We start from the raw sequence: 22,801 nt of genomic DNA, 5'->3' as shown, positions 1-22,801 counted from the left end.
GAATCATAACTCGAGCGAGTAATTATGGGCAGTGCTTCGTCCTCGTCATCATATTATTGGCTGTTAGAAGACTGGTTTAGATCATCAGGTAAAGAAAAGTTCCAATCCAGGGCCTCTACAAAGGTCAAGCGCGTTTACACCTTGAGCAACAAGAAATTGCACCTTGAGGATTAGCATCGTGGAAGGCCCACACGGAATTGCATTCCTACTCCATAGTTTCAATTCAAACGTCAATAAATGTACTTCCTCATTACATTAGGCTCTAAAATTGAAGCAAACAATAGCTCAACAGTGGAAGCATTCAGCAAATGTATTTACTCACATTTCTCACCGCGGGTGATATATTCATCCACGAATTATTGCAGTGGTTCAAAACGCGCACGACAAACGCCGGTACAGAGAAGAATGCCAGTAGCACTCATGCGAACTGTAGCGCCACGTAGTGCGTTGCACGGGAGTCGGTAAATTTTCTTCCAGTTGGTTCTCAAGCACTGCTCCTGAGGTTTCCACAGGCCCATGGAGGAACAACTGAGCGTTTGGGAGATAAAGGTTTTGAAACTTTGTGGAAAATATGTTGCCTACGCGCGTCTAAAGGTTAAGCAGGCTGTACCTTCCGACACGCAATGGGGAAACAACATAAGAGGCAACAACAATATTCCTGATACTAGAAGACACCTGCGAAATAATCCTTATATGCAGTGGAAACATACAACATAGCTAGGAGTCGGTAGCAGGCTGCGCCCTCCGACATGTAGTGGAGACATAGAACCTAAGAGGCAACACCAACATTGCTGTAGCATACACCTGAGAAGTAATCCTAATATGCAGTGGAGACATGTATAGAACATAAAAGGCAATAAGATCATTGCAAACGAAACAAAAGCGAAATTCATGATCTTGTTCAAGAACATAAAGCACCATTACCGAGATTCGAATTATACAAAGTGGGTGTTAGTTACCCTCCTTGGATGTTCACAAGTTCTAAAATAGAATTATCGGTTGACGGGATTAAATCTAAGAGAGACTAGTTCATGGTAGCCGCACAGCAACTGGAACGTTTCTAAATTTACTCATTATATCCCCAGCGCATCCGCGTATATACAGACGGTTCGTGTCAGAAACATTCCTCAACTTCAGCATTCGTCATTCCACACTTAGCGCTAGAGCAAACATTTTTATTATGCCGAGAGACATCTTCCGCAGTGGCAGAACTGTTTGCAATCATGTGTGCTTTGCGTTTCATAAGATTAGAGAAGCATTCGCGAAAATTGGTTACTTTAAGCGATTTGCAAGCCGCTCTCACATTACTACAAAGCAATAAGAAAAATTCTTTGAACACTTTGCCATTGTATGACACGCTCCGAGAACTCGCAAAAGCAAGTGAATGAACCACGTAGTCGTATTTTATTAGATACCTGGGCACAATGGACGCAGCTGCGAATCGGGCGCACAATAGCGCAGAGACAACCAATTTCCCTCTTTTGCGTAATGAAGTCCGTCTGCTCCCGAGACAGATTTCCTGTCGTCTCAGCAGAACTAATAAGCAATCTAAGAACTCGGAGTTATACTATATACCCATGTATAAACCTATCGATTCCGGAAAATCGAAGAGAAAACAGAACATTTGAAACATTGGTGCACCGCCTGCGGCTTGGTACTGCATTTACGAGACACTTCTTATACAGGATAAAACGTACCTCTAGTCCGCACTATTCTTGTGGCCGTGGCCATGCATACGAAGATCTGTATCATCTCCTTCTCGAATGCTCTAAATAAGATACACAACGAAGAGTAGTGCAAGAACATTTGTTCCTTTTAGACAAAGGATCATTCACTCTAAAAAAGATGCTTGGTCCGTGGGCAACTGCGCGCCTTCAGAAAAGAGCATTTCTTGCTTTGAAGAAGTTTTTCGAGGATACCAACATTTTGGGGGAATATTAAATTTCAGTTGACCCTAATAAGCTCAAAGAGTGATATGGCTGTTGTTTTGGGTTAAAGATTGATTTACGTGGTGATCGTGACTTTGGCGCACTGTGTGATTGTGTTTTGTGTTTGCAGTGTAATGACATGTATTTTGTGTTTGCAGCGTAACTACTGGTATTGTGCGTTTGGCTATTCAAAGTATCTGTTTTTCTTATATATACAAATGTGTACTGAACTCATGCACAAAGCTTTGCGATTCATTTACTATTAGACTGTAAAGTTCCTATTGATCTGGGGTACTACTGAGTGCCGTATTTGATGTCATTATTTTCCCTTTTTACGTAAATTTGTTTCCTTTGCTAAGTGACAAGGAGTGGTCGGTGCCGCCATAAAGGCGCCAACCTCTTCTGATATTCATTTCAATAATAGAAAAAGAACATTGCTGAGATTAGCATACACCCGCAAAGTAATCTTAATGAGCAAATGTTCTTTGGCGAGTACCCCAGCAAAGTCCATCCGTCACGAGCACGAGAAAAATGTAATTCCAAATGCAGTGATGCCACAGCTCACAAGAGAAAATAACGTCATTGCTGATATTAGCCCAGACCTTCGAAGCAATCTTAGCGCGCAAGCATTCTTTGACGAATACCCCAGTAAAAACTGTCCGTCAAGAGCACGACAAAAGTATAATGCGTTGTGTCTGCACAAAATGCGTAGTTTGTGAAGGCATTTAACTGGTATAACAGTGTGAATGTACATACATTATTGGCAGCCTTCTAAGCGATAAGGAAAAATTGAAACCAAAAAAGAATGGACCAGAGACAATACCCATACCGATACACAGGGTTCTATAGAAAATGCATGGGTAAGCCTATAGTAGGGGCGGGTCAACCGAAATTTAGGTTGGGCAGAACTTATATTTGGCAGTGGGCCAACTTAAGTTTCGGAGCGGGCCGACTTGAAATTTGGGGGCGGGCAACTGGAAATATAGGGGTGGGCCAACTTAAAATTTGGGGTGGGCAACATGAAAATTTCGAGTGATTCAACTTGAAATTTAGGGCTTTGCGAACTGAAATTCGGGAGAGGGCCAAGCTTAATTTGGAAGTGTGCCAACTTGAAATTTAGGAGTGGGTCAACTGAAGTTTGGGGATGGGTGAAGTAATATTTGGGGATGGGCCAACTTTAAATTCGGGGGTGGGTCAACGCGAAATTTGGAGGTATGCTTAACATATATAGACAACTCCAGTAGAGTTTCTGCGAACTTATTATAGCGAAGCTGTTAGCCTCTCGTTGGCCGGGATAGTGTGCGGCTTCGTCCTCATGAAAGAAAAAAAAACACCTTAAGCAATTCAAGCGAAAAGTGCATAAATTCTTTGGTATCACGCATGCAACATACAGCACCATCATTAGTTTCAATAAAGAACAAGCACAGAACAAGCATTCAAACAACGCAGAAGCTTCTGTTAACGATGTGAAGCATGTAGAGCTCCCCCCATACTTTTCCCTAAAAAGATTACTGTCGCACAAGCTGCCACGGCGACGGCAGCTTGCCACGTGGGAAGTGATGTCACTAGCCTCTCATATGTAAAAGAGCCAGCCTAACAACTGCTTTCATCGTTGTTGCAGCACGGCTATTGGTAGGCAGCGCATAGTTAGGACTCCCGATGAGCAGCATAAATACGAGGAGAGGGAAAGGGAAAAGGAAGGGCCATACAACCAGCGGCGCCGTGCGGCCAAAATGATCCTAAGAGGCTCAGCACAAGCGCCAAGCCTGGAAGAACACGATTGTTCGTGCTCAAGTGGGTTTAATGCTGGCGACTCTGAGGCGACTTTAATGTTTGTATTGAGAAACTCGATAACGCTGGCTCCTGTCGTTTGTCAGGGACAACTTTGGACACGCATGCTACAATCGTCCCAATCAACCAACCACGCGGTACAGATTGTGTTTGGATTTGGTCTTGGCCACGAATTCAGAGAAGGTGGTCGCCGAGCCTTCCAATGTGTACCGCAGCGACCACAAAGCGATTGTCGCTGCCATTACCCTAAGGCAATGAAGCATTGTATACCTCCCCCCCCCCCCTCCTTACATGTAGGGGTGGTTTTAAACAGCTTCTCTGGACATCCGCTTTCGTAGGGCCAGGATAGCGAGTAAATTTTTTTTATGACTAATAGAACATTAGTTTATTTACGAATGCCTTAAAAAGTGTAGTTTAGGCTATGATAAAATATCCCACCAGATCCGTGTGGGTTAATGCCTTAAGTCATACACGGCGAGTTCTAAGTCAACAGTCTAGGCGACAGAAGTTTCCTGAAATGATAGAGCCCTCGAAGAAGATGCATACACCGATGACCGGGACATGGTTCGTCAATAAGGATGTTCGGCGCAGAAAACGGCTTGCGCAGAAAACAGAGCTTGCCTTTACCGACGCTTAGCGGCTACAGAGGAAATGCCTCGTAAATCCCGTGCATCGACTTAATGGTGCACACAGCACACATTAGTGACAAAACCCTTGACCGTCCGCTCTTACGAATCTCAGGCAATCTTAGCAATGTGTGAGGTGTAACCAAGAGAGTGTTGGTGACCGCCCATTGATGTAGCTCGCATAGCCATAGAAGGATCCATGACACCAGCAGTTTGCAGCTGTACACATTAAAATGACTGTAATAACGCCTCTAATTATTATGCTTTTGGTTCTTGTTGACCTTGCGGATCTGCAGCTGAAGCGTGTGTTGGGAGTTCAGCGACTATATAAGTCGGAGCTGCGCTTGTCCACTGTCCGCGTCGAGGAATACGGGAAAGCAACTACAGATGGAAAAAAAGAGGCATCGTTAAGGGCGCTCCTCCGCATCAAGCTCTCTTTTGCGCCGCTCGGCTGAGCTGAGGTCTTTTAAGGACCTCATTAACAGCAGATTCTAGTTGATGAACAAGGTGACCTAGAGTCTGAATACTTCGAATTAGAAGGCGCTGACCTCGGTCACGGGTCAGGCGGGCCAATCCCTCCACGCTTGTACTCTGTTCAGTGTACTATGTGCTTGGCTCTGCTTTTGATATGTCTATGATTACGTCATAGACATATCATACACATCATAGATACATTACAGGCTAAGTGTCGTTAAATAATCGAATTCAGCAAGGATTGAGACCCACAACACGAAGAAAAGATGTTCTCAAAAGCGTTAGCAGAGAGTACGTTTGTGCTTGTCGGTGTCTTGTAACACAGCTGGATGTTTTGAACAACGCAAAACAGGATTAAGAAACGCGCACACGACAGAGTGCTCTTTCCTGTGCATCTATTTCCCTTCCTGTGTAGGCCTGTTTAAAAAATGTGCTGCTTGACCATATAAACGTTGTTAACACTAAGACCATTCAGACCACGCATACCATCTGTCCGTCCTTTGAGTATCCGATATAAGCTTCTCTGTCCATCTACGTTTTGACTAAGACCCTCGACCCCTCTATGCAACTGCGGCTGTTACCAGGGCTTCTGCGAAATGAGGAAACAATGCTGTGCCGCTTACGCTTGGGCGTCGCATTCACCAATGCATATACGTTTTTGATTGGAATGACTGATAGCGCCGACTGTAATGCCTGCGGTGCCGAGGAAACTATAGAACATCTACTGTGCTACTGCCCATCTTTTCAAAACGAAAGACATGACCTGTGCACCGCTCTTATTCAGCTAGATAGAACACCGTTCACCTTGAAGAAGATCTTGGGACCGTGGCCTCGCATATCGCAGCCACAAAAGGCCACAAAAGCTCTGCTGCGATATTTGAAGGCTAGTGGATTGAATCAGCGTCTGTGATCTGGACTGAGTGACCGAACGATATACCCAATGGACTTTCTTTTCTTCTTTTAATCTTTCCGTCCCCTTTTCCCTTTCCCCAGTGTAGGGTAGCCAACCGGGCTCAGTCCTGGTTTACCTCCCTATCTTTCCTTTATCATTTGCTCTCTCTCTCTCTCTTTGCTTTTTGTAATTAGAGTCATTGCCTACCACCTCAGCCGTTTAGGTAACTCACCTGTATGAGATGCAAAAATACTGGGACGTTGGTCAGATAATTAAAGCGTATGCATAAGGCCGCCAAAGCTCGCTTCAAGCGCTCCTTGAAGGGAGCTGGAAGGCTGAAGGGAGCGCTTACGACCACAGGTGAGTTAATATTAATCTGCTAATATGCGCACACTGATCATCCTCCTTCTTCAGTTTATTTCTTCCTACGCTTCTTGTTCCCAGTTTTCTCTTCCCCACGTGCAGGGTGGTCAACCGGACACGACCACAGTTAACCTGCCTGCCTTTCTTCCTTTGTCTTTCTCTGAAAATTTTGCGGTTGGCTCGCGAGCTACAAATTGAGTCAAAACAGTTTACAGTGACCATTCTAGTCGTTCTGGAATAGGCGTCTTCCTGTCTCCTTGGGGTAAACCAAGAGCCGTGTAAAGACATCAAGTAATGTGAAGAAATCACTCTGTTTTCCAGAGCCTGTGGGGGAGCATGTGAACCATCGAAAATGAACTTCAGCAGAGGTCGATAAGGTACTCCCGCCAGAAGCGTTCGCCAGCACATCTTCTGGCTAGACAAGTAAAGTCTCGCGCTCGGTAGGTGAATGCGATGTCTGGGCACTGCGCCATTAAAGTGTGCGTTTCAGACGCTGTTTACTTCGACGCTCTGACGATATCGCAGAGCACCGGGGCGAGGCGTTTTGCCGTGCTCCCCAAGCAAGCTACTTCGCAAATGCCAGTTGTGCGCTTTGTGCATGTGGGGAACACCATTCTAAACGCCCGTATATACGGCGCCTATCAATAAAATGTTCGGAGAAGTTTCCCTGAGCGCTGTCCGTATATCTCTCACAACGCTGCCCTCAGGATTTGAAATTACAACTTTCAAGCCTCCCCAACTTCGACATTTATATCAAGGGGTACATGAACCTGTACGCCGAATGGCGTTGTAGTTGAATATAGATCTCCTTCCCCATTGTGGAAGGACGGCACTGCGACGGTTTGCCGGAAAGTAATAGTACTGAATACAACGCAGTTGAAACATCGTCGTTTAATAGAAGGCTCTGCTTATAATCCCAAAGCTCGTGTGCTTCGTAAATGTGCCTCACCTAATGGGCATAGGTGTAGTGGTTTTATTTCACATTAGAGTTCTTGGCATGATTATTGAGATGCAGTGATTATGTCGCACTATATATCCTATGTATATGAGCAATCAGCTTGCACTACGTACAGTCAACCGCAAAGCTTTACGGACCGCGGGACAAGAAAGAAAGCTGACTATCTGCGCAGTCTCGGACAGTTAGCTGACATACAAATTTTTAGCAGGTACTATAGGTGGCGTCCAAAACACAACGTCTGTGACGCGTTGCTGAGCCCCGCAATCAATTCCACCGAACGCGACATGCAAAATAATAATGTTGAACCTCTACACCCGCAGCGATTGCTTAGTGGCTATGATGTTGCGCTACTAAGCTCGAGGTCGCGGGATCAAATGCCGACCACGATAGTCGCATTTCAATGGGGTCGAAATGCGAAAACACCTGTGTTATTAGATTTAGGTGCATGTTAACGAACCCCACGTCGTCCAAATTTCCATAGTCCCCCTGATAAATAGATCGTGGTTTTAGCACGTAATTTCATTTTTTTTTAAATTTTCGAACCTCCACTTAAGTTTATCCATAGGGGGGCATGGCTGGAGCGTGGATTTGGGCACCACCTATTATATGCTAAGAACACTTTGTTGTAATGTTTTACTGGCGAGAGTCATAAACTGGTAGAAAATTTTGCGTTTTCTCTGATCCTGTCCTCTGTAAGGTATTGCCGTTTACTGCACCGTCATCAGTTACTAAATTCGGTTTTCTATTTCCTTACGTGGCAAAACACCAATCTGGTTGTGAGCCACCTCGGAGTGTGGGGACTCCGGATAGTGGGGACCACTTGGGGTTCTTTAAAGCGTACTTAAATCGAAGTACGCGAGCGTTTTTGTATTTCGCCCCCATCGAAATGCGGCCGCCATGGCCGGCATTCGATCCCACGATCTCTTGCTTAGCAGCGCAATGCCACTGTCGCTAGGCGAACTTGGCATGTATTTTTTCTTATGAGATAAATTGAAGTATTGTTACAACCCGTTGGGGCGTGCAAACGACAATCATGTCTCCTTTGTTCACGTTATTTTGCACCGCAAGCTATCATCATATATTTCGTTCTTACAGCGGCTCTGAGACTATGTACAGTTAGTTGCGTTGCTCTCACGCGCGTAGGTCATCTGATTGTTGGCTTGACTGTGAACAGCAAAATCAAAACGCCAGGTGTATCGTGGAAGAGCATTCTACGGTATATATTTTCTGCAGTTTGAGAAAAAAATTCGTGCTCTCTTCCCGTTTCTTATGCGCACAAGGGCATCACCAGTTGCGGAGAGATACACTGCGAACGCAACTTTCACTGCAGATTATTGGATCCTTTCTAATGTGGCGTCAATATATAAAGAGTTCACCTATTCGTGCTATGCTATGGAGCATTTACTGCAACACCAGTGGTTGGATGGAGAAAGGAAGGGGCAGAATGACTATATTATTACTGCAAAAATGCGATGCGTGGTGTAATTTGCAGAAATAAGAGTTGTGGTAGTGAATTGGGGCTTGGGAATAGTAATTATTGAGCCCGTAGGGAATACGAATCGAATATTGAATACTTTTCGAATAGTTTTCGAATAGTTGGATAATGAAGATCATTTTCACCGTTAATATGAAAGAAACGTGGCATACCAATACTTGCTGCATTAGCAAGTCTTTGCCATTATATACTACAAATTACGAAGTACACTTCATTAAAACCTCCATTGAAGCACATTTTTTCGGAGCATGCGTGGTGGTTAAGCATCAAAATGAAAGTTTATAACGCTGTCTTGCGAGATTTTTAGGATCTGTGTATGCCTTCAGTACTAAAATAAAAATGCACATTGACTGCAGTGATGGCAGAGCGAGAAAAAATTCAGTTTTTCTCTATTTGGAATGGTCACTGCAGACAGTGCCATTAGCATTGGATAACGCCGCAATCAAACTTATTCTAGCTTATTGGCATGAGAACACACAGTGGCAGCATCGATAATTTGCACCAAACATTACGTGAAATTGGAAGGCGAATGATCGCGGTTTAGCTGGGAACGTCTTGCTCACTGTGTAACTCAGCGGGCTCTGCCTAACAGTTCTTTATTTCCACTGTGACACAAGTGACATTTGCTTCATTTTCCCTTCAGTATAGTGTTAAGTATTTGAAATCATCCGAAAAATATTCACGCTTGCGGGTAATGACTGTACGAAGGATATATAGTCACACACTTCCAGCAATGACTTCGCCAGCGCACTAGAATCGTGTCGTGCTTGTCGTGAATTTTCTCCTTTACATGATCTTTGAGCTTATGGTAGGCTTATTCTTTCCTCATCTCTTCTTGTATGTCATTTACACCCCTCTGTACGTACTGTAGAATGATTGGAGTAGCCGACGCTTCTGGTGCCTCCCAGCACAGCAGGCCAATTGCCTTCTTGTCAGCAAGGCGCGGTCAGCAAGCGCAAGGCTCTGCGTCGTGGGCCATACGAACAGATCGTATTCAATATTGAACGCCTACTCCATACATCACATGAGAAAGGACACCACGTGACGTTTCAGTGGCTGCCAAGTCACTGCGGTGTTATAGGAAACGAAGACGCCGATAATGCCGCTCGAGCAGCTCTTGAAGACACACAGGAAGAGGCCATACCACTTTCACGGTACGACGCAGCCAGCAGACTTTGAGTGCTTGCACAGGGGATTACACTCTCTCTATGGTGCACACAAAGCCGCCAGACCAACCGGAGTAATCGTCAATACCACCTGCCCTCTTTGATAAATATCTGTATGCTAACTGGACTCCGCCGGAGAGAGGCCACTCTGCTTTATCGCTTATGGCTAGGGGTGGCGTTCACGAAATCTTACAGATTTCGCATTGGAATGGCCGACAGCGCTCTCTGCAATGCATGTCTTTGCGAGGAGACGCTAGAACACATTCTGTGCGAATATCCTGAACATAATATTCAGAGACAGTCCCTGGCGTCCGTTCTAGCACACTTTCACAATAAACCATTGTCGGCTGAAGCGATTTTCACACGTCGCCGACAGAAGACATCGCAGCTGGAGGCGACGACGGGACTACTTCGGTTTTTGAAAGAGATGGGGGGCTTGGACAAGCGGCTGTGACAGTGATGTCACGTACCATGCAAAAGTGATAGACAGTAACTAACGATGGTGTGTGCTGTGCTATGTGCTCTCTCTCTCTCTCTCTCCTCCCCATCTTTCACCCCCATCCCACTCCCATGTGTAGGGTAGCAAACCAGTTGAGCTAAGCTGGTTAACCTCCCTGCCTTTCCTTCTCCACTTTTTCCTTCCTTCCTTGTGAGCAAGTTACGTACAGCTACCGTTGCAAGCGAGTTCTTCCTAACGACCGTCAAATGTGGTGGAGAGTTAGAACAGCTAGTTCACTTTTATTTCTGACCACGCTGAGTAAATTCGTAGAAAACTGTCTTGTTGCGTATCCCTGTCATTAAAAAAGGCTAAGAAATGGAATTTCCTCTGGACAGATAACTGCCAGATTAAAGCCCGCAAGAGCATCGGTAGTAGGGTGTTTCGCATTGCTAACGAATCTGACTTGGCTGTATTTACTTAATACAGCCCTGTACCTTGGGAAACTTTTCAGAAACCCTCGCTAATAACAAAAACAAACATGTCCGCGTATTTTTCAACTAACCAATTAAATGAACTAAAAACTAATAGTTCATGCTCGGCCGTTCATTTCAACGCACGAAGTTTGCGGAAACACTATGACGACTTTAATTCCCTTCTGTCAACGCTCTCTTTTCGATTTACCATCATTAGCTTTACTGAGACTTGGCTCTGCAATGGCGACAAAAACTTATTTTCCTTCCCTTCTTACTCAGCCGAATACTGTCATAGACAAACTAGCAGTCATGGTGGTGTGGCCGTTTACGTATCATCACATCTTAGCTATAAACGTCGTCATGACCTCGACTTAAAGCTAACTAACTGTGAATCTGTTTGGTTAGAATACAATCATCCTTTTCTTCAGGCTGATAACAGAAACTTTATTTTTGGTTGCATTTACAGATCACCGTCTTCATCTTACATTGACTTTTGTTCTGCCCTCGATCAATCCCTAGAGAAGCTATCATTTAATAACAAGAATGTAGTTATTATGGGCGATATCAATATAAACCTTCTGGATGACACTTCCCCTACCTGCTCCCTTTATAGCAACTGTTTTCAGAGTTACGGTTTTGAATGTTTGATAACGCTACCTACTCGTTGTAATAAGATAAATGAGGGCGCACTACTAGATCATGCGCTAAGCAACATGACGTCACCGCCAGAGGCTGGTATCCTTGATGTCGACATAACAGACCATTATCCTATCTTTATTTTCCTCAACTCAGAGCCGCAGTCACCCACTATTTCATACTTCAGCTACGTACTGAACAAAGATGCCTTTCTGGAATCTGTGACTACAACTGACTGGTCTGCTGTCCTTGAAAATAATGATCCGCAAGAAGCCTTTTCTCAGTTCTCCGCAATTTTGTTATCATTAATCGATTCACATACCGTCAAGAAAAAATGCAAGAAAATCCTCTCCCTTCCTCAAAACCCTTGGTTAAATGCTAGCATACTAGCCAATATGCGGAAACGTGACAACCTATATAAAAAAAACTAAAAGGCAACCTTTTAATGTCGCCCTCTCTGCACGATACAAAAAATTTTGCAACGCACTCAACAGCAAAATAAAGAATGCGAGGAAGACCTACTATGAGCACAAACTTGGTCAGTCTGGCAGCAACTCGAGGCAGAAGTGGCAAGTTTTAAATTCATTTTTGCGTAGAAATGAACAACTCTCATTCATCGATACCATCACAAACGATCACATTACATATGATCAACCATTTCAGATAGCAAGAGCGTTCAGTGATGCCTTTTTTCCGGACAAACCAGTCATCAGTAGCCGTCCTTTGTCACTGAATCGTGTGCCGCATTCATTTTTTCTTTACCCTACAACTCCCCATGAGGTTCTTGATGTCATTCGCAAGCTGAAAGTAACCAGTGCCGGTCTTGATAATATTCATCCTAGTAACATAAAACTAATTGCTCATCTCATATGTGATGTTTTATGTTTTATTATCAATTTAATATTCAGGACCGGCATTTTTCCATCTGGCCTGAAACGAGCAAAGGTAATTCCAGTTTTTAAGAGAGGCGATCGTTCTTTACTAACAAATTACCGCCCAATATGCATACTTCCATTCTTTAGTAAAGTGATTGAAAAGTCGACTGTTACTCGATTAACCAATTACCTGTCTAAATTTAATATTCTTTCCAATTCTCAGTATGGTTTTCGTCCTGGCTATTCAACCGACCTTGCACTTATCTTCCTAACGGATCGCTTAAAAGAAGCTATTGATAAAGGGTTTTTTGCTGGTTCAGTTCTTATTGATTTTACGAAAGCTTTTGACACTATTAACCATAACATTTTGTTTTTAAAGTTGGAAGCTCTAGGCATAACTGGGCCAGCGCTAATGTTACTACGAACCTACCTGCAGGATAGACATAACATAGTTAAAATTTCTAATGTTTTTTCGGTAGCCAAGGTTACTAACCTAGGGGTACCGCAGGGTTCTATTCTGGGACCTTTATTATTTTTAATTTACATTAACGATCTGCCTGACTGTCTAACATCCTCACAATGTGTGTTGTACGCCGACGACACAACCATAATTAACTACGATAAAAATATTTCGTCCTTAGTTACTAAACTAAATAATGACTTGGCTAAGGTTACAAACTGGTGTATAGATAATAATCTTGTTATTAATCCCTCGAAAACCAAGTTTATTGTATTTAATTCCCCCCAGAAACCATTTTGTTCAGTTCCATTGCTGATTCTTGGTTCCCATTTAATCCCTTCTAGCACTCATTGCTCATTCTTAGGGGTAGAACTAGATTCTAGCCTCAAGTTTCATCATCATATCTCGAATATCAAAAAGAAAGTTGCTTACGGCATTCGGTTATTAATTAGAACCCAATTTTTTAACTGTTCTACACTTGTGTCACTATATTACGCTTTTATACACTCACACATTAACTACTCGTTAATATGTTGGGGAAATACATACAATACTCACCTCAGTTCACTTCAAACTTTGCAAAACCAAGCAATTAGAATAGTCACCTCTAGTCCCTATAATACTAGCGCTCTCCCATTGCTACACCGTAATAACATTCTGTCTGTCAAAAAAACTGTTATGTATAATCTGGGTATATTTATTTTTAAGTTATTGAATAATGAAGTTCCTGCATGTATAATTCCTAAAACCTGCCTGATCAACACTAATGTCACTAGATTTGCTTTGCACAATAATCTAATTTTACCTCAAGTGCGCACCAACTATGGCATACAATCAGTTCATTTTGCTGCCTTTTCATTTTGGAATTCCATACCACTTTGTGTCAAAACTTCGCGTTCAACATCCGTATTTAAAAAACACCTCAAGAACTTTCTTCTAACAGAAAATATTTAACGTTAACTTCTTTTTTTCTTCTTTTTTTTCTCTTTTTCTTCACCCTTATTACTTCAAATATTCTGCTATTCTGATACCTTTCTTTTTTATTAATAGTCATGTGTATTTCAAAGTTGTTTTGTTGTTGTTTCTACTGTTGCATTTATGGTCATGTATATTTGAAATTCTTTTTTTTTTGTGTGTGTCTTGCACATTTGGGTAAAATTACCTTTACTGTTCAATTCGTTTAGCTCATTTGGTTTTACTGCATTTGCTCCTTGCAATTGTATAATTTCCTTCGTTAGATTTCTTGTAACTAACTCGTAATCTTGTTTTGCATTCTCCAGTACTTACTTTCTTCCATGTTTGCTTATATATGATTTTAATGTAGTTCAATTCGTTGCTTTAGAAAGCGCATTTTTATAAATAACAGGAGGTCCCGATACAGTCATTGACTATGGGACCTCCTTCTGTATATTATTTGTTTTTACAACCTGTAATCTATAATGAATAAAATCAATTTCAATTTCAAAGACTAATTCGTATTTCAATTATTTGTTCACTAATTGGTTTGCTGAACTAGCCAGAACTTAATAGTAGCTCTAGCATACAAAAACGCTATATTGGTTAGCGTGAAGTTTCCCACGCTGACGTCGGAACTTCTAGGTATTAATCTCAGCGTAGCAAGCATACTGTGTTGGGCTTCGTTCAGGTAAGACAGCGCCATGTTTGTTGTGGTTATTCTTTTACTTCTGTCCTCTTCGCAGCGCGCGTTTTACAAATTTGCTGTGAATTACCGACATTCCCATGTTCACGCCTTCTTAATGAGCTTGTACTTTTATTCCCGCCTCTCTGCTTATACTGGCTACAGTATAGACAAGTTCATACATTCGGTACACTGCGGCACAACGGTGAAATTCGATAGCTCTAATTTAAGTTCTCATCCTTACTACGGCAGCTGAACTTCCAATAGGCGGCAATACACTGCTAAGGATCACGTGGCGCCGTAGACCGCCCCATGGATACCGAAACCGGATTACCGCATTGTCCACATGGTGCCTACACGAACCGCGCTATCTCCGTATAGCACGCCCGCCTAGTAGCGCGGAAGTTAATGAACTCACCTAATACTACGGATAAGGCCTGACTCTGGCCGCTACCGTATTGCACCAAGAAGGGCGTCCGCGTGTAGGGGCGTGTGAGGAATGGTGTTGACCATAATCCGCAGAGTCCCTCTGACTTTCTCGGGGTCCCACTCTGGCGAAATCTGGCGAAAGATGATACCTTTTGTTCTCACTTAGACGTCGTAAGGCTTATCCTCCTTATCACAAAATATATTACCAGATCTTGTCTGCCAGCATTCTTTTTATTTACCTGTAACCTCTGCCAGCTAACCAGCATGACGAATTAATCTTGCCGCAACCTCAGGCACACAATTCCAGAGGGCGATGTAGGAACGCGGTGAAATAGCCATACATTCCGCCAGAATAACACATATCTATAGCCTGGCCACTTCGCACGGAAGGAAACTCACTTGAATTAAACGTGAATGGGAATTATTTAACGATGAATACCGAGAGTAGAGGAGATTATAAAACACAAGACCATGATTGGCGGGCCTGTTTTCAGCCATTTATCAAGATCAGTGTTAGAGAAATATGTAAGATAAACAATACTGGTGCTTCGCGTGCCAAAATCACGATGTGATTATGGAGTGCGTCGTTGCGGGGGGCTCCGGATTAATTCTGACCACCTGAGGTTCTTTACCGTTCACGGTACTCGGGCGTTCTTGCATTTCGCCCCCAGCGAATTGCGGCCGCCGCGGCCGGGATTTGATCCCGCGCACTCGTGCACGGCAGCGCAATGTTAAAGCCTCTATGCCACCACGGCGTAAAGTTGTAAGGCGACAAAGGCATTCGAGCACGAAGTAAGGAAACAACAAGGAGCAATGGTGGGAGCAATGATTGGTGATAGGTTAAGACACAAGCAGATTAGCAAGAAAATTAGCGTATAGCTGATATTATAGTTAACGTAAAGAAAGCGAAATTGTAGTTGGGTCGGGGATGTAATACCGCAACACAGATAGCGGGTGGTGGGATAAAGTAAGAATATGAGTGTTAAGAGAAGGGAAACTAAGTCGATGACGACGGAGGACTCGATAGTGTAATTAGATTAGAGACTTTTGAAGCATACGATGGAGCCGGCTGACTCATGGTACTGGTAATTGGATATTGTTTGGAGAGGGCCTCCTCCCTGCAGCCGAGATAAACAATGATGATTATCATAACTACGGAGGGCTTGGGATGTTGCGCCGTCTTGCCAAAGCCACAGCTAGGCAAATTCCCTTAACGTCGTTTTGACAAGTTGCGTTTCGGTAGCAGTCAAATTTTGCCTTTAGCGAGCGTGGAGTAAGCACAGCAGATGCATCCAACAGAAATTGTCGCTTTCTTCCCCTAACGATGAGAATAAAAAGAAAGTCTGGCAACATCCTTTCAGTTACAAAAGTAATCGAAACCAATATCTAGTTATAATGCAGTAAATGTTGCGCTTGTTAGCGAGGTTCGCAGCATTGCTTTCCTGCTCGTAATAGGAAGTCGCGCTTTCCGCCGGACGTAAGGTAGCAAGCTGTAATTGCACCTTGCTTCTTCCTCAAGCACACACGGTAAGCAAGTTTTACTGACGCCAGGCTTTCCTTTTAGTGGCAAGGCACACAAGGAGGGCTGCTTTATTCTACGCAACTCGTTTGGAATGCAAGCGAACGAGCAATTTTCACGCATTTCAGAGTAGCTAGAACAGGTGCGTGCAGATGAACTGTCGTTATGCATCTGTGCGTGTGCTTCGTGCCCTCGGAAGTGCAACACCGGAGTAAACAGCAACTTTGATTAGCAATGCGCCCACATGGGAAGTGAGAGAAGTGATGAGGAACAGCGCTCTTTTCTGCCACTTCTCTTACTTCCCACGTAGACCGTCGCGTTGCTAACGAAAGGTGCGACATTACCGACATGCCCCTTCAGCCACCCTTGCAAACAGCAACTGTCGCCTGCAGTTTACTCCCCCCCCCTCCTCTACTGTAATGCGCTAACTTGCTCCTGACCCTAACTTCTGCGAATTTACGACCACATCGAGTTCAGCGACATTGGTATTGTATGCTCTAGCCGAAAAGAAAGCCGAAAGCGTCGCATAGGACTTGCCGTTAATTCTTCCACACATCAGTAAATCAAGTGAATCGTACTGAGGAAAGTTAACACGGACTGACACTAGGTCGTTGAATCCTTAGGAAATGATCGTATGACGAGAACGAAGGATAATTTAGGAGGTCAACACCTACGAGTACATCGTGATGAGGTAGCTTCCTAATCCTCCGTGAAACTTGACAGAGACGTTTTCCTTTTCCGTTAGAAAAAAACTTGAGATTTTAACACTGACACGCTCAGCTGCCTTTCAGTAACGTTCTAATTTTTTTAAAGTAGGAGAACAATGAAATGGTAGACGTGATATGTGCTTTCTTTTGCTTGTATTTGTTCCTTCTCAAAGTTTCTTTATGACAGTTATTTGCAGACGCTGCCCCCCCCCCCTTTTAATGAAGACAAAATCAATCCCATCATTTTGCTGAAGTTGGCATTATTAAATTTTACATTGTGCACACCTTGTACACAGATAACTATGTTTGGACGATTTAGCTTTACGTGTAATTGTTCTTTACGCTCTACTACTGAGACGTGTACGTCAGTGCAGCGTATGGTTAACAACATTGTTTTTACACAGCAATACTACATTTAAAACCCCGAGCATTTTTTTTCGTATATACTATCCAGCAGACCTGTTATCTAAAAGGGAGTCCTTGCTTTGCGTTTGAAGAACAAATATTGGCGGCTCCATATTTCACAATGCTCAAAATCAACAACTAGAGATCATTACTCCATCTCGCAAGAAATTTTCTGGACGGAGTTCTCGACATAAGTGCCAACCACATAGTTTATGATAAGTGAATAATACTTCATTACTACTCTAATTCAACTGCGCATTTGGGAGATGTGCACTGGCTATTTTTAAAGATATTAAGTGAGGCATTGTTTGTTAGGTGTTAGGTTAGGTTAGGTTTGTTAGGTAGGCCTTCGGTGCATCTTACTGTGTGTACGCAGTTCCGGCTTTCGGCCTGTTTTCATTTGTCAATTCCCCCTTTCATTTACCCCCTGTATGAGGTAGCGAACCGGATGCTCGTCTGGCTGACCACCATACCTTCCTTCTCCTTGCTTTCTCTTTCTCTCTCTTTCTCTCTCTTTCTCTCTCTCTCTCTTTGCTTTTGTCAAAGTAGATAATTCAATATATTGGGCCGTTTCTCAATGTCCTCCCTCCCTATAGTGTGGAACAGCAAAAGACAGACTATAAGCTAACCGCAAACTAAAGCACGACCTTACGCTAAGTGGCTCTCGAACTATCAGGAACAGAATAGCCCTATCTATTCTCTCCGTGGTGTCTGAAGCTGAAAGTCGAAGCTATGCGACTATGACAGAAAAAAAAAGAAAGGAAAAAGAAAGGAGAAAGAAAGCGGGAGACGCGTTGTTCTGATCTACTCGCTCAGCACTCCTACACACTCCTCTAGTGTTCTTTCCATGTACTTCTATGGAATAGAACTTGGCGCAAAACAAAATAAGCTGAAATGCGAAAGGCCCCCAGCATACAAATGCTTTTCGGTCGGTACATGTTTTGATCCTTATGGAGCCTTGTATATAGAAAAAAATATGGCAGTTCAGCATTCCGTAGAAGGAAAGAGAAATAGCAAAATGGCTGAACAAGGGAAAAAATGTTACAACAGAACAGCGTAGCAAAACAATGCTCGCCTCAATGTCTGTTTAGATTAAAAAAAGAAAATGTTGAAATATAGGAGGAAACAACCTATGATGCAAGTATTCCAGTGTTTCCGATAAGACACGTCCGCTCATTAGGTAGCACGGCACTCGAATGCAGGATGTCTCGAACGTAGGCCATTACGTAAATTAATGGCTAAATGGCCAAAACATCATCATCATCATGATCATTATCATCATGATCATTATCAGCCTCTTTTTATGACCACTGCAAGACGAAGGCATCTCCCTGCGATCTACCATAACCCTTGTCTTGCGCTAGCTGATTTCAACTTCCGTCAGTAAATTTCCTCATTCTAAAACTCCATCTGATTTTCTACCGTCCTCGAATGCGCTTCCCCTACCATGGCGTCCATTCTGTAACCATAATGGCCCACCAGTCATCTACCTTACGCATTACATGACCTGCCCAGCTCCATCTTTTTGCTCTTAATGTCAAGTAGAATATGGGCTATCCCCGTTCGCTCTCTGCTCCACACCGCTTCTCTTCCTGTCTCGTATCGTTACGCCTAACATTTTTCGTTCCATTGTTGCTTGCGCGGTCCTTAAATATTTCTCGAGCTTCTTTGCTAACCTCCAAGTTCGTGACCCATATGTTAGCACTAGTAGAATACAATGATCGTACACTTTCACAAAAACTTAAATAATGACAAAACTGTTGAATCATATCTCACAACAAGAATTGTAATGGGCCGCGAAACCATGGCTGATATGAAGAATGCTTCTGTCCTGTCTTTCCTTCATTTCCTTCGACCCTCCTTGCCCGACTGCCTGCCCTTTATTTTTTTTTTCGATCCTTTTCTTGCACCGCTTACGCTCCCATAATTTATTTGCTCCATCCATTCCTTCTTATTTTCTTGCTACTTTCTTTCCGAGTCTTCTCGCCCATTATTTAAAGCCTTTCTCGCTCCATTTTGTTTTCGCTTCCTTATTTTCTTTGTGATCTGAGAATAAAGCTTGTGGGCGCGGCGACGTGCGTCGAACGCAGGCGTGACTTTCGCGAATGTCTCGTCTCACGTTCCCCAATTCCTGGAACCGGCAACGGGCCTTCCACCGGGGGGCGTGAAGCGAGCAGGACGCGATCGCGCTCTTCGCGCGAACTGGCGCCGGCACACGTCGCGCCATCAATAATGCGCCGCGTCTCGGCACCTACGTTCCCAACTCGCGGACGGCCCGTCTCCAAGAGCTTCAGAGAAGCCCAGTACGTATGGCGGTGAAGAATACACTACGAATCTTCGGTGCTTGGTTACATGAGGAGACACTATGAGTGAACTTATGCGACAAATTAAACAAAATAACTCTGCATAGAAGTAGCGACTGGTTCAGACTGAGCGGATAATTTTCGGGACTTGCTAGCTGGTGCTCTTCCGTCATTTAGGCATCATTTTATTGATCACGTACACGTGTTATCTGGTCACAGCCAAAATTGCGCAAATGAATTGTCAATATACATTCTAAAAAACGGCTAATCGCACAAATAACGAGAACAGGAGCTTCTAGAGTTTTAGAAAACGGTTGACATATCCTGCTTCGCTTCTGTTCAGAGTTGCAGACGTCTTTAATGCTGGTGTTAACAGGAAAGTGCTATTTTGTACTACAATTTTGTCTTTCCAGTCAACCAATGCTTAACGCAATATTCGCGGGATTTATTTGTAATTTTAAAGCCGGTAGCTCCTGTAAAGAATGGTAAAAGCATTACTGAAGAAATGTGAACTGGGTTAATTTAATCGCTTACCCATAAATTCAAACGTACAAAATTTTTTAGAAGAGAAAATTTGACTAATGGATTTAATAACCACCAATAACTTGAGCAATCAAATTGCAAATTATATATTAATAATTTAGCTTGCCGAGAAACAACCTTAAGGTGTGAATGTTGGTGTACGTATACATTAAAAACGCAAACCAAAACAAAACACAATTACGCGGGAATGCAAGTAAATACGAAGAGACAAATATAAACAAAAATTCAGAACAATGTATAATATGGGAAACAAACACAACAAATGTAAGAAAGGGCAATAATGAAAAGGTCAGTTTACATACAGCAAACGCAAGAGAACTTCAAAAGAAAGAGCAGGAGAAAAGTAGTTGACTAATGTGTGAAACTATCATGTAACAACGGAAGCTCGCAAAAATATAACGATGACGTTGAGTTATAACAAATACTGACATAAAGAACACAAGTATTATGCTCTATTAGGAGGCTATGACAGGTAGGAAGACTGAAAAGTGTGTGTCTCGTGGTGACCTTGGGTAGAATTCCATACTTGACAGAGCTGAGGGGTACGGGGACAATGTGGATACCGTGAAGCAGTTTAAAAACAAAACAAATTAGAAGGTCCATGCGATTACGTCAGCAGTGAAGTTAAGTGTAGCGATTATAATTCGGTATTACTTGAACAAGGTCCAGTCTCGGCGTTAGGATAAGGCTGAGAATATGTGCTTAAAAACTTTTTCTGGATTCATTTTATGATGTCACCGTTGGATTTAGAAATGCCATTCCGGACGACTGACGCGTGTTGTTGTGCACAACTTGGAGAAAGGAGGCGGAGAATTAAATTATTTTGATAGTGGGCAAACAGAGCGGAGAGAACGCATGCCTCGCATCGCAATGCGTTTAGCGCGAGGAAAAATGTATAAGATGTCAAAGAGTACATCGACATTATTTATCTCACAGAGCTTAAACAATCGTAAGGAATCTACAAAAAAAAAAAGAAAAAAAAAGAAGTAGTTGCTGTTTTGCGAGTGAAAATCTTACTCTAGTCTTAGCAGCATTCAAAGCAAGCTTATTATTTTTGAGCCACTAGAAAAAGAAAGCAGGTCAGCACCGAGGAAGCGATACTTACTAACAGTATCTTAGCAGTAACAGTATACTTACTAACAGTAAGAGGAGAGGTCCCGGTCAACCACTACAACTAACACTCGATGGCAACTCTTTTAGGAGACAGGCTGCTCATTGATCCATACTGGATAACCAGTCCTTGCATTTCGCGTAAAAACGATTAACGCATAGTGTTCTATTGAGACGGTTAGACTTCTTGTGTGTGAAGATAACCACATGGCTGTGTTGCCGCCTTCTGTGGTACTGCACGGACCTACAGGTGAGTCACTGCTGACGCCCAGACACAGATGTCATCGACGTAGACGGAGTCACTGACTATTTTCGGTAGGGATTCGGCAAGCCTAGGAAGCCCGAGGTCGAAAAGAATAGTGCCGAAAACACCACGAACGGGAAAGGTACAGCACGTGTAGTGATCGGTAATCGGATGCGCTTCAGTATGCACAAAAAAGGACCGTCGTGTCAGGTAGCTCAGATCAATCAAACCCTCGTCCTCCTAGTTCAGTTGTTACGAGCAGATCTAGGATGGCTTGATGGGAAACATTGTCGTAGGCAACCTTCACGTCAAGAAAGAGCCATATCGATAGTTCCTTCCAAGACGTTTGCTGCTCTACCGATGAGACTAGATCGATGACGTTGTAAATCGATGAACGCCTCGTCGAAATCACGTCACGGAGCCACTTTAAATTTAGCATTTTGCAAGGCTTCATTCGAGGCGCATGTAGATCATTCGTTTTATGAGCTTTCCGACCCGGCTAGCGAGTACAATTGACTGGTATGGTGCCAGTTGCAGCGGGGACTTTTCTGCTTTTAAAATGGTACCAGGCAGCTGTGTTTCCATTCCTGAGGAACCACGCCGTCTTGCCATGACCTAATAAAAACGCTTAGCAGTCTCGTCGTGTTTCTTTATTTAGACGGAGCAAGTCAGTGTTGGCGCTTCAGTCGGGCTATGATGAACACGAACGCTTACAGAGCGCCACAGCAGTTTCTGGACTTTCTATAAAGAATGGATCGTCTACACTTGTATCTCATGGTCCAAGGGTGTCGTACAGAACCATTTCGGTGAGGTAATATGTCTTGCTGGCGATGTTCGCGCAAGAATGCTCTATAACTTCATTCTAACAGCAGTTTCGATAGAAGGCAAGGTTGTTTAAAGGGCGTCATTGCTGAGGATATGCGCAAAGACCTCTAGGGTTCGCCATATCCGAGACAGTGGCTTGCGTGAGTCCAGTGACTGACAAAAACATTTTCATTTTTTATCATAGCTCTAGCTGATCTACTTGGTTATGTATCTTCGTTTGCACGTGCCTACCTACACCAACGTCGAGAATTGCCTTCGTGTGCCAGTGTATCCTCCCAGAGTGCCGACGTAACGCACGAAAATTTCTCAATTCAATAGAAGACTCTGTACGCTTGGATAATTGTGTGAACCAACGAGTACACTCGTGCACTGCGCTTTTAAATTACGTCTTCTAACTTGCGTGCAACACATTTCTTGCGTGCGTCTTCAACAATATCTTCGCAGATTCAGCAGGTAATTTGTCAAGAGACCACCAGTAAGGAGGCCTCTATTCCATCAATT

This window comes from Dermacentor variabilis, chromosome 5 (assembly GCF_050947875.1).
Source record: "Dermacentor variabilis isolate Ectoservices chromosome 5, ASM5094787v1, whole genome shotgun sequence".
NCBI lineage: Eukaryota > Metazoa > Arthropoda > Arachnida > Ixodida > Ixodidae > Dermacentor > Dermacentor variabilis.
Note: the sequence above shows the minus strand (reverse complement) of the source record.